This window comes from Ictalurus furcatus, unplaced genomic scaffold (genome assembly GCF_023375685.1).
Source record: "Ictalurus furcatus strain D&B unplaced genomic scaffold, Billie_1.0 scf3, whole genome shotgun sequence".
NCBI lineage: Eukaryota > Metazoa > Chordata > Actinopteri > Siluriformes > Ictaluridae > Ictalurus > Ictalurus furcatus.
In genome coordinates this window covers 876,897-889,102 of record NW_026521052.1, presented here as the reverse complement: position 1 = coordinate 889,102, position 12,206 = coordinate 876,897, and the positions used below count along the sequence as shown (strand labels likewise).

Genomic DNA, 12,206 nt, shown 5'->3' with positions numbered 1-12,206 from the left:
GGAGAAGCTGTGCAAGCGTGGCCACTCATTTTAAAGATAAGCAGTCTTCCGCTTTTTTGGATAAATACTTGCATGGTTTTCCTGCGGGTCAGCCTGAGACGGTGTTTTTTCCCCTCACAAAAGCTCCTTCAAATTACGAACCAAATTGAGAAAAGAGGGTTTTTTGGATCTCACAAATTCAAACTGCATGCAGAATATATGTGTATATTGTAGTGTGTTTTGTCTTAAGCAGGGTGTTTGCAAGCCTGCAGTGTCCAGGTGTAATAAGGAGTCAGATTGAATACTGAGGAGTATGGATTTCTAACAGTGTTATACGGTGAACTTGCTAAACTGCTGTACGGGCAAACGTGTCTTAGTCGGAGTGAAGCGGTTGACACTGTACACTGTGCCGAGAGTGTTTAAGAAGTGTTTAAAAGTTCTAGGGAGAACTTAGTGTTAAGACGTTCAAGAGAGTGAACGCAATTGGGCCCAATAAACACCAGGTGGGGTCACGCAAGAGGCATGTTGGAGCGGGATAAGGGTGTAAGTCTTGTATTGTCTATGTTACATGTTCTGGGGTGTAAGTCTTGTATTGTCTATATGTTATTTGTGCTGAATATATTTGCTATGCTGGTTACTTGTGCTGAATGCTGGTTGTATCTGCTATGCTGGTTATTCGTGCTGAATGCTGGCTGTTTCTGTTATATGCTCGTTATATCTGCTGAATGCTGGTTATAAGTCCTGATGGATGTTTGAGAGTTTTATAGGTTCTGAATGTTGGTTTAAGCATTTTTTCTTTTCCTTTTTCTTTTGTGGAGTTGACTCTTGTTTTAATTCTATTATATTTTTTACATTATTATTTTATTTTTACGTTATTATTTTGTTGAGTGATTGATCCTAGTTTGGAGACTAAACAGTCGTTGTCTTCTTTTCTTGAGTGAGTTTCTGGCAGGCTGGCCACGTGGCTCTGATCCATCCACGGCTCTCAGTAGGCGCGTTCTTATCGGTTGACACTGAACCGTGGTATCGTAAAACTCCACATTGATCCGAGCAGGAGAGCGCTCCAATTCTGTTGAATCAGCGTGTCTGATTTCTTCATTCTTGAGTGACGTTCTCCTGTGGTAAGGACTGCGTTGTCGTGGGGTTCGATGCTGTGGCGGTGTTTGATTGTTGAGCTCTCCCCGGTGAGTGAGTGCTGGAAATGAGTGGGGTGTCCATGCCAAGTGGGATTCCACTTGGGTGAGGGACAACATTCCAGGAGCCTTACATTAGGAAGATAACACTCTGCTATTACTAGAATAAAGTGTGTATATGAACTCCATACATAAGGAGACATGTGTGTTTGATGAGCTCTGAAAATTAGTTTTGGAGACAAGTGTGAATGGTGTATAACCAATGTATGTGTAAGTACTCCATAAATAAGGAGAATATGTGTGTTTGATGAGCTCTGAAAATTAGTTTTGGAGACAAGTGTGAGTAAAGGCCTCAGTGTGTGTGTGTGTGTGTGTGTGTGTGTGTGTGTGTTCTTATCTGCGCAGGCAGGCCTGCTTCGGTGTGAAAAATAAAAGAAAGAAAAAAAAGAAACAATGTGTGTGTGTGTGATCTTCAGATTGAGATGAGTAAAACAGAATTTTGAGATATTTATGCTTTTTCATTGAAGGTTTGAATCTTGTACAGACTCGGGGGTGTGAGTCCGGTGGGACTGTTTGTATTATAATAATTACTTTATCAATAACTGCTGTGAGTGTTTTAAAAATTGTGGAGCAGTCAAGAACTTGGCATTGTAAATATTTTAGACATCTGCCAGATTGCCCGTTGTGTAAATCACTTAGAACTTTTAGACCTGTAAAATATAAAAATATTCCCAGATTGTGTGATTCAGAAAAGGACAAGGGGTACGTTACATGACGATTTACTGAAGGCGGAAAAGTTTCTCCAGTTGCTTAGAGTCTCGATAGTTGGACTTGGAAAATGATTCACTGTCATGAGGAATTGTGAAAACTCATGCTTGTCAAGCATGGATTTGGCTTATTTTAATTTTGAATTGTGGAGATGGATTTTTCTATTTTCAATCCCATATTTAGCCTTTCGTGTGCTCATTTATTTAAAATACTGAAAATAAATAAATAAATAACAATAATAATAGAAATTTGCCTTTTGAAAACTGTTTTGAAAAGTGTGCATTTTCAGGCCTCAAAACACCGTGGTTGTGTAAACTGCCTCTAAGCCTTTGTTGAGAAATGAATAAGTCAGACGCTCAGAATGTGGAGGAGAGAGTACATCTGGACCTTTCATTTATATCTTATAAATTAAGTGATAATAAAGGGTTTCTCTTTTTATGACGTGTGAGTAGAGTGATAAAAAGGAATATTTTTCGGCAGGCCTAAAAGGAGGTCTTACCCATATTATAGAATACATGCCCAAGTTGTGTTAGTGATGTGTCGTTTGTGAATGAGTCAGCTCTATGAGTCATCTCCCGTTTTAGTTATTTTTGTGAATTAATACAAGACAGAATAATAGGATGATCTTTTAGCCACAATCCACGGACACACACACTTCATGCACTAACTGAATGTTGTGTTGATGTACATGTGCGGGTGATAAATCATGTGTGATAACATTATATTTTGTCATTCACACATATAGCCTTCTAGCTCCATTGTAGTCAGTTTGCTCTTTGAGCAGAATTAGCAGCCTTTGGACTGTGGATAGTTCTATGAGAGGGATAAAAGTAGTAGATGCAGAGTGTTTCTTTTTTGTCTATTGCTCATTTCATTCAGTGCTTTTATGTCTATAAAACCTGCAGAGATGTTAGGTATGATATTTGTAGTGTAAATTACACCAGATTTTAGTTAATATTGTTATACAACTTGAAGTTAGTCATTTTTCCTGGTTTTAAAGGCTGTATTCTACTGGAGAAAATCAAATTGGAGCAACAGAATTTAGAAAAAAAAAAAAAAACTATTGTCAATTTAAAAAATTGTGTTCATAATTATGGTAATTAAGTACATAACACTTAAATTCCTTTTAAATAATGTGAAAAAAAGTTGGAACAACTTGATTTTTAGGAATAATCAATTTAAAAAACTTGTGTATTATACAGATTATTAAATAAGTTTTAATTGAAAATACATTTGATCGTAGAGGAAAAGGTAATTTCTCTAACTCGGTGTAGTTCGTTGGTTGAAATGAATTTAAAGTTGTCATAACTCAAAATGATTGATGTTTTGCAAACTGTTGCGTTAATGTTTTGTTGAGCCTGAACATTTGTTTTTAGAGAGTACTGACAACCTTCACAGCCGTATTAGACCTGTAGTCCAGCAGTGCAGTGAGTGTGATCTGTTTGGAATGGTTTGAGTTTTGGATAGATCAAGCTAAATAAAACACTTAATACACATGGGTAATAATGTTTGGTGTTTTTACATTATTTAAGGTTTTATGCGAAACATAATCCAAAATGATGTACAATTAAAGGTTAGTATAATTAGCCTACACTGAACAAGTTAAGTGATATATGTGCACACATACTAATCATAGGTCTTTTGCTAACTTTGGCTGAATTATAAAAGCCATTAGTCATATTGAATGAAGAGCCTTTTGGGAGCTTATTGCTGAACTGAGTCAAATGAACTGACTCACTAGAAAGAGCTGGAATAACCATAACTAATTTGTGTATCTTTGATTCTTATACAAGTACGTGTCTATAAATCTTTATGTGCCCTGATGTTGCCATGCCAATTGGCCACTCACATCACGATCACGATGAACTCAAAGCAGAAAATAAATAAATAAATACATAATAATAATAATAATAATAATAATAATGTAACTGCTGTTTTACTAAGTTGAGCAGTGTAAGTGTGAGTTCTTTTGGCGTGAGGTATTTGTGTTGCACAATGATGAATAATTTGCTGTATCTTTCTCTTTAAACATTGCCTATGTCCAGTGATGAATAATTAGTAAAATTTAGATAAGATATTAGTCTACACTTATTTTCAAACTTTTTGTAGCATATTTTCTGTCTATTACAGATGTGTTGAGTCCTTCACATTAGAATAAGATGAATAGTTAATGCTGAATTAGGATTTGCATGGATTACATGTGTCTGGATCGGACAGTGTTGCATGTTACGTGGTGGTTTCTTTTGCTGTTGATGTGACCTGTTGTTGTGCTGATGTGGGTCTCACTGCAGTGACATGTTTGTTAGTTTAGTTCAGTTACAGTCTCTTTGCAGCAGTGTAGTTTGAGTGACTTGTTTCTTTTCTGAACCGTAGACTGTTGAATAGAATAAAGTAATGTGTGAATATACAAATATATATATTATACGGTGTGCTATGGATATGTAATACAATGTATACGAAACACAAGTCTCAATATTTAAATAATACAGTGCACTGGTCACAAACACGAGGAATGGAGCGTATACTGCACAATCTGTGAGTGAATTGATAAGTCGTTATACTGTAGCTGTGATTGTGCTGTGAATTTAATGCAGGTGTGTGATCTGGGATCTGCAGTACATGGCAGAGATGTTTGTGGGCTGCAGTGCAGGATGGGAAATGTAGTTTGTGACATGAGTAGACTTAACACCAACTTAATATGATCAAATACAGTTTAAATTAAATGGATACATTTATAAAAGGAATTTTTAATGCCTTTCAAAAATGGCGCTCAGCGAAGGAAACAAATTTGTGTTAAATTGAAATGAAGCTCATAGATGATAAATTTTGTTAGACTAGTTAAATACACATATGCATTACTCCTGATGAGAGATATTTACAGAAAGTGAACAAAGTTTAAATGTCATGTATGAAGGGTCTGAGTGATATTTTGAGTGTGGTACAGTTGTAAGTTAATAAGGGACAAAGGGTTGCATGCATGTCTACCCTTTAAACTAAACACGATTGTTGTACACAGTAAAAACAAATTCAATAGGTTGTTTTGAATAAAAATTAGTGGGATAAGAGAGACTAGAGAACTGTAAATACATGTCTATATCTCAACCTCATTTACTCTATTTTAGTTCTGTATTATTGGGATTATCACTCGTTAGCACAGATGGGATATTAACAGGTTAGATTAGTGTACATCACAAATAGTCCTAGACTAAAGGATTTGTTTTTTTCCATTCACCAGAAGGATATTAAGAAAGGAATTCAGGAAGGGAGAAGAATGAATCTTTGCCATTTGGGGTTGTATTTTTGCAGACAACAGACTAGAACTCTTTGACAGATTAACTAAACATGAGAGTAGAAGACCCCTTTATGAGAGGAATTATTCATTTGATTAGAGAATTAGAGATTACTTCAATAATTTTTAAATGATTTGATAGACCAACATTATTTATTCTCTGCAGTAATATTTCATGATCCACTGTGTCAAGCCTTTGATAAATCAATAAAAAGGGAAGTGCAGTAATCACCTTTATCTAGAGATTACACAATATTGTTTAAGACTTTCAAAACCGCTGTTGTGGTGATATGTTTTTTTATGAAACTTCAATTACTAGAAAAGATTTTTTTGCAATCTGATAACATGTCAACGGTTCACTGATAAGGATTTCTAAAATTTTTGATAGGACACAAAGCTTTGGAATTAGACTGTAATTATCTAATTTAGTGGGATTTCCCTCTTTTAATAAAGGAACAACAAAAGCCGATTCACAAATTTCTGGTATAACACCAGTGTCTAATGAAAGATTAAAAAGATAAGTTAAAGGAGATGAAATAATATCAGCTGCTAATTTCAGGAATACAGATTCCACACAATCAGGGCCTTGTGATTTGTTTATATAGAGCAATTTGAGTGCTCTATAAACATCAGAACTCTTAATGTGTTAAAAACTGAACTCCTCATTTTGAATGGCTTTCTGCATTATTAAAATCAGCGTACAGTAAATCAAATGATAATTATTCACGTTTTTTACTAGGCCTTGATCTGATGCATAAATTGAACATTTAATGATGGGTTTTGCAGTTGTGTTTTCCCAGTTGTCTGTCTCCAGTTTCCAAATTGGACAGTAATGGTGGCATCCCTCATCCTGAACTCACTAACATACCTGGCACATTATGGGCTACATAAGGTTGAAGCACGACAAGTAACATGTACACTATATTAAGCTAAAGTGAAGTATAGTCATCCTGTGTTCTGCAAAACAATACCATCTGTCCTCAGAAAAGGATGAAGGGACATGCCCAATTATTCTAGCATTATTACAGCAAGCTGTGATAACAACTGCGATAAGTTCTGCAATACAACACACTCAGTAACCAATGTTTAAGGCTGGAAGAGGATGGCATTTTACACAAAATTTGCAAAATCAACGAACTAGTAATCCCAGTAACTGCATTAATGCCCGATGTCCCTACTGTAACCTCTTCCATTCCACATGATAATTATTATTTTTCTGTTGTTGACCTGTGTTCAGCTCTTTTTACAGTGGGCTTGCATGTGAGAGCTCAAGGCCGTTACTCCCTTTAACATTCCTAGATCAGTAGTACACCTGGGAGCGTCTCCTTCAGGGGCTGTCGACTCCCCTGCGGTCTACTCCTCGGTGGTCAGAGACTTCCTCGCACGCACCCAAGGCCGACAGGACATGAGTGGGGTCATCCTCCGCCCCATAAAGCACAACAAATGTTAAGCTTCCTGGACGTTATCAAGTATGGTCTGCAGTGGATCACTTTTTGCTCTCTTCATGACAAAATCCTGAGATCTGGGCGTTCTAACCTCTCCCCAAGGGTCATCCCCACGATACGCAAAGTATCTGGGTCGAAGACAAACATTGTTAACACATCCCCTGAGAAAGGATGTCTTGGAGTTTTTATTTTTTGCTTTTTCCATTTTTCTATTTTTAAATTTTTACATTTTCTATTACAATATAATCAAGTGTGATTAAGAGACAGGGTGATCACTGTCATGATTAATCAAACTGAGAAAATTGTTTTGTATTCATGTTTATTAGTCTATACTTGTATCAGCTATATGTGCTTAATCAACTGTGTACTCTACATAACGATGACAACCACAGGCAAGTGCTGAACCAAACGCATACTCACGCTTACAAACAATGTCTTGATTTTTGTGGTTAGGGAAAGAGACAGAATCTTTTACTCCTTCCTAGCCAATGGGAGAGGAGATGTTTGTTTCTGGTCTCCAGAGAGAGTGGTTTCAGGATTTGGTCATTGGTAGAAGGCTGACGTGGTCATACATTGATCACTAGTTAGTGTAAATGAAGGGACTGGATTGTGAGATTACTCTCTCTAGCTAGATGGGGCTTAGTAAGCCCCAGAGGGGGAGAATATATGGAAAATATCTATGAAGGGCAAACAATATGTGTAACTGACATTTGGATATGTTAATGAAGTGAATTCAATATGTAACCAACATTTAGAATTATTACTTGAGCATTATCGTATAATCAATATTGGTTAAAAAACATAATCTATATGTATAATCAACAGTTAGAAGCATAATCTAAATCCATAGAACAATGTTTGATCAAGTTCTATTCTGAGTGGATTTGAGTTGAATGAACTCTGTGTTTCAGTGCACAACAATTGTTCTTCTGTATTTGCTGTCTCCTGTCTCCACAGCAATAAAAATTGGCAGTAGCTATTCGCATGCGTGAGTAAATAACTTTGAGGCAGATACAAATTAGGGAGTTAGGAGAGGGCCTCGGGAAAGTAGGCAGATATCAGCGGGGACAACCGATAGAGACAGACAGATGCTCATTGAGGCCTAAGAAGGGAGTCAAGGTCAAGACACACAACCCTGTGTGAAACCTTTTTTGTAAAAAGAAACCTTGTCCTCATGAAACCTTTTCAAGAAAAACAACTAACTGCATGTTCCACAAATTTATGATAACGCATAGACATGAATATTTAATTGTGGCAAAAGAAGATTGGTCTATTTTCAACGTGGAAAGGCAAAACCCCACCTACAGAGACTACGCTGTGGAGATAGGTATATAAAGACATGTTTGTGTATGCATAATTCGGACACTCTACAGACTTTATTATTATTATTATTATTATTATTATTATTATTGTTATTATTATTATTATTATTATTATTATATATTATTCACACTTTATTGATGTTCAATAAAGTTTATTTACTTTTTGACATCTACTAAACTCTCTGTCTCTGGAGTTTTTGACCTAGGCTAAAAGGTTGATTTTATTCACGACACTCGCAGGCCACAATGGGTTCTCAACTTTGACAGAGGGGCCGAGACAGGAACAGACGGATGGAGTGTTTATGTGAACTAATATAAATGACATGTAAAAGCCATTACATGAAAGGATTTGGCCTTTAACAGGTAGCAAAGCATGAATATGCAAGGCTCGTTGTACCAATTGTTTTCCAAATGCATTAATTTGATAACACAGTAGAGAAACTCGCGTCCAGTTTCAGTGGGAACAGTGTTGTTGATCTCCCTTTTTTGCCAGTGCATCAAACTCTGGAGTTAGTTTTGTTGTGGCAATTCTCAGGATAGATCCGAGGTGTTGGTCAGTTAACCTGGATCTGTGAGGGGCTTTGTTGATGTTCATGACGCTGAATGTCTGCTCATATACGTAGGTCGAGCCAAACCATGTCAGCATCTTCTGTGCCGTCCTCTGGAGGTTTGGAAACGTCTCTTCATTAAGTGAAGCATAACAGTCATTCAGTTTAAGAGAGTTGAACTTCTCCTTTAAGACGGAGTCAGACTGAAGATCGATCAGTTCCAATTGCAGCTCCTGTGGTGCTGTTTCAGGGTCTTGTGACAGGGGACAGGACACCAGCTGAACCGACGGCAGAATTCTCTGTGCAGGTCGCCCAGTGATTTGCTGTATTTCTTCACGTTTCGGGACGCCTCTTTCTGCATGGCTAGTGTGGGGAAATGAGAGAGAGATTTGTTTGAAATTTGACTGGAGAATAAAGTCAGCTTGGATTTGAAGGCTCTAACATTTGTGTACATGTCGTGCACAAACTGATCTTTCCCCTGTAGCTTGACGTTCAGCTCGTTCATGTGTGAAAATATGTCCACAGCAAACGCAAAGTCACAAAGCCAGTTGTTGTCGCTTAGCTCAGGAAATTCGTTGGATTTCCCCATTAACTCCAAAAATGCGATAATTTCCTCTTTGAGCTCCCACACTCGTTGAAACACTTTGCCCAAACTTAACCAACAGACCCGAGAGTGGTAGAGGAGTCCTGGTGATCCGCATCAGTTTCCTCCAGGAACGTAAGAAACTGACGATGCTGAAGTCCCCTTGCTCGTATAAAGTTAACAAGTTTTACGACTGGATTCACGACATGGTTAAGCTGCAATATAGACTTACACAGAGATTGAAAATAAGGAAAATGAAAATGGGTGAAGGAAAATAACATCCTGGTCAGGGTTTTCCTCCTTCACTTTGTCCTGGATTCTTTTCAACAGCCCAATGTTTTTTCCAGTTAAATTTGGTGATCCATCCATGGTGACATTGGCAAGTTTACTCCAAGCTATCTTCATTCTCTCGATGACAGCAGACACCTGGTTATACAAGTCCTCTCCCCGCGTTTTTCCTTTCAGGGACTCCATGGTCAAAAACTCCTCCGTTATCTCAAAACTGTCGTTAATCCCTCGGATAAAATTAGGAGCTGAGCAGTGTCTTTTATGTCGTTACTTTCATCCAGTGTTCGTGAATATAACTTAAAGGAATCCGCCTTTTTGTTTAATTCGCTGGCGATATCTTCGTCAATTAGTTCCACACGGCGAGTCACAGTCCTGTGTGATGAACTGATTTTTTCAAAATTGCCTTTGCTCTCCGGACACAGGAGACCTGCTGTCTCTACCGTGCATTCTTTCAAAAACTCGCCTTCAGAGAAAGGCTTGCTAGCCTTTGCTAATTTGAATGCCAGCAAAAAACTTGCCTTGGTACTTGACTCTTGAATCGCAGTTTGTCTGTGAAAATTTTTTTGCTGAGTCTGTAAATTATCCGTCAACCTCTGAGCCGTAGCCGCCCGTTCTTGCGTTGACTGCTTGCTAGCGTAGTTGGCATGCTTCGTGGCAAAGTGACGGCTGATATTGTATTCTTTGAAAATCGCAACAGTTTCTTGGCATATCAGGCATACAACCGTTGATCGGACTTCAGTGAAAAAATATTTTGTTGTCCACTCCTTATTAAACACTCGGCACTCACTGTCCACTTTTCTTTTCTTTGGTCCACTCATTTTTACAGAAGGGCTCAAAGGGCAAAGCAAAAAAGTGAAGTAGAGAGTAATACACCACACTGAGGTTTAATCATATAATTTGGACAAGTTCGGATTAAAGCCGGATTAAAAAGCCCAACGGGCCGTATATGACCCTCAGGCCGTAGTTTGCCCATGCCTGGTCTAAACATACATGCATCGACAGCTCCGTGTCAATAACACGATTTCCTACCACAAAAACGTGAGCGACTGCAAGCAAATAAGCAACCTACTTATACTGCAAGCAAATATGACTCATTTGATCTACAGCTACTGTGCGGCTAGAAAGTTTAACGTTTACAGTTTTCTGCATTTCTCCATACATTTGACCTGAAACCTGATCAGATCTTCATCCAAGTCCTTAAACTAGGTAAAAGAGAACCCGGTTAACAACAGATGCAAAAAAACCCAGTAGTTTTTACAGTTATTTATTAAGCAAAAATGATCCAGCGTTAAATATCTTTGTAGGAAAAGGGATGTGAAGTCTAGGAGTACGAGTTCATTTAAATGGGGCTGATTGAAGTCACGCGTTTCAATCAAGGGAATGGCAATTAGGCCCGCCCATGTTTCAAGAACATTAACTTGGGTCTTCACCATCAAAGTCTGGTCTTCACCACACAGGTTTATGGAAGTTTGCCCTGCCTCGATCAAAGGACATTCCTGAGGACCTCAGAAAAAGAGAGTTGTCAATGCTCACCGGCTTGGAAAGGGTTACAGAGCCATTTCTAAAGAGTTTGGCTTCCACCAATCCACTGTGAGGTAAATGACATACAGATGGAGGAAATTCAGCACCACTGTTACTCTCCCATGGAGTGGGCATCCAGCAAAAAAGATCACTCCAAGGGTATGGTGAATAATATCACAGTAAGTCATAAAGAACCCCAGGGTAACATCTGAGAACCTACAGGCCACTACTTTCCATAAAAGAATACTGCTGCCTGTCTGAAGTTTGCTCAAATCCAGGTGGATATGCCAGGAGCCTATTGGAAGAATGCTCTGTGGACAGAGGAGTCCAGAATAGAACTTCTTACTTTAATTGAAAATCATTGTTTGATGCAAACCGAAAATAGCATCCCAACATAAGAACTTCATCCCAACCGTGAAGCATGGGGGTGGCAGCATTATGGTTTGGGGCTGCTTTGGGTCCGAACCAGCTTGCCATTATTGATGGACCTATGAATCCTAGATTGTACCAGGAGAATGTCAGGGTATCTGTCTGTGAACTCAAGCTTAACTGTAAGTGGGCCTTGCAGCAGAGACAACGAGATTAAGCACATAAGTACGTCTACAGAGAAATGGTTAAAGCAGAAGAAATTGAACATTTTAGAATGGCCAAGTCAGACCTTAACCCAATAGAAATGTTGTGGAAGGACCTAAAAAGAGCAGTTCATGCAAAGAAGCCTGCCAGCATCATTGAGTTGAAGCAGGAGGAGTGAGCCAAAATTCCTCAAACCCATTGTGCAGGATTGATTGAGTCATCGGAAATGTTTGCTTCAAGTTATTGCTGCTCGAAAGTCTCACACCGGTTACTGAAATCAAAAGTTTACATACTTTTTTCAGCAAAGGTGTTTAATGTTGGGTAATTGTGCTCAGTGAATAAATGTGAAAACTATAATGCATTTGTTTAATTGGGTTCTCTTTATCTAGTTTTAGGGCTTGGATGGAAGTTCTGTTCACATTTCAGGTCAAATGAATTTAATTTTATACTTGTTTGTATTCTTTTTTGATTTTGGCTATAAAATCGTTATATTTTTATCTTTCATATATTTTCTGGATTGTTCTGGTAAAGTCTTTAAATTGCTGCTCCTGAAATCAAAACTGGTGGTTCGAGATGTTTTTGTATCTGTTATGGCCTCCAATACCATAGTTTTAAAAAAAATAATTTAAAAAGTCACTACTGGGGGAAAATGATACAATTTTAATGCTTCAACATGCACTAGACTTGTGTTCGTCCAATTAAATGCTCTCTAGAATGTGTAGGAATGTGTGGGTCTTGAGGCGGGTCTTGCTCAACA

General features: G+C 38.0%; 1 pseudogene; it reads right to left on the bottom strand.

Moving 5' to 3' along the window:
- Positions 1 to 8,641: 8,641 nt before the first annotated feature.
- LOC128604783 (general transcription factor II-I repeat domain-containing protein 2A-like) lies at positions 8,642 to 11,700 on the bottom strand (annotated as a pseudogene).
- Between the last annotated feature and the right edge of the window lie 506 nt (positions 11,701 to 12,206).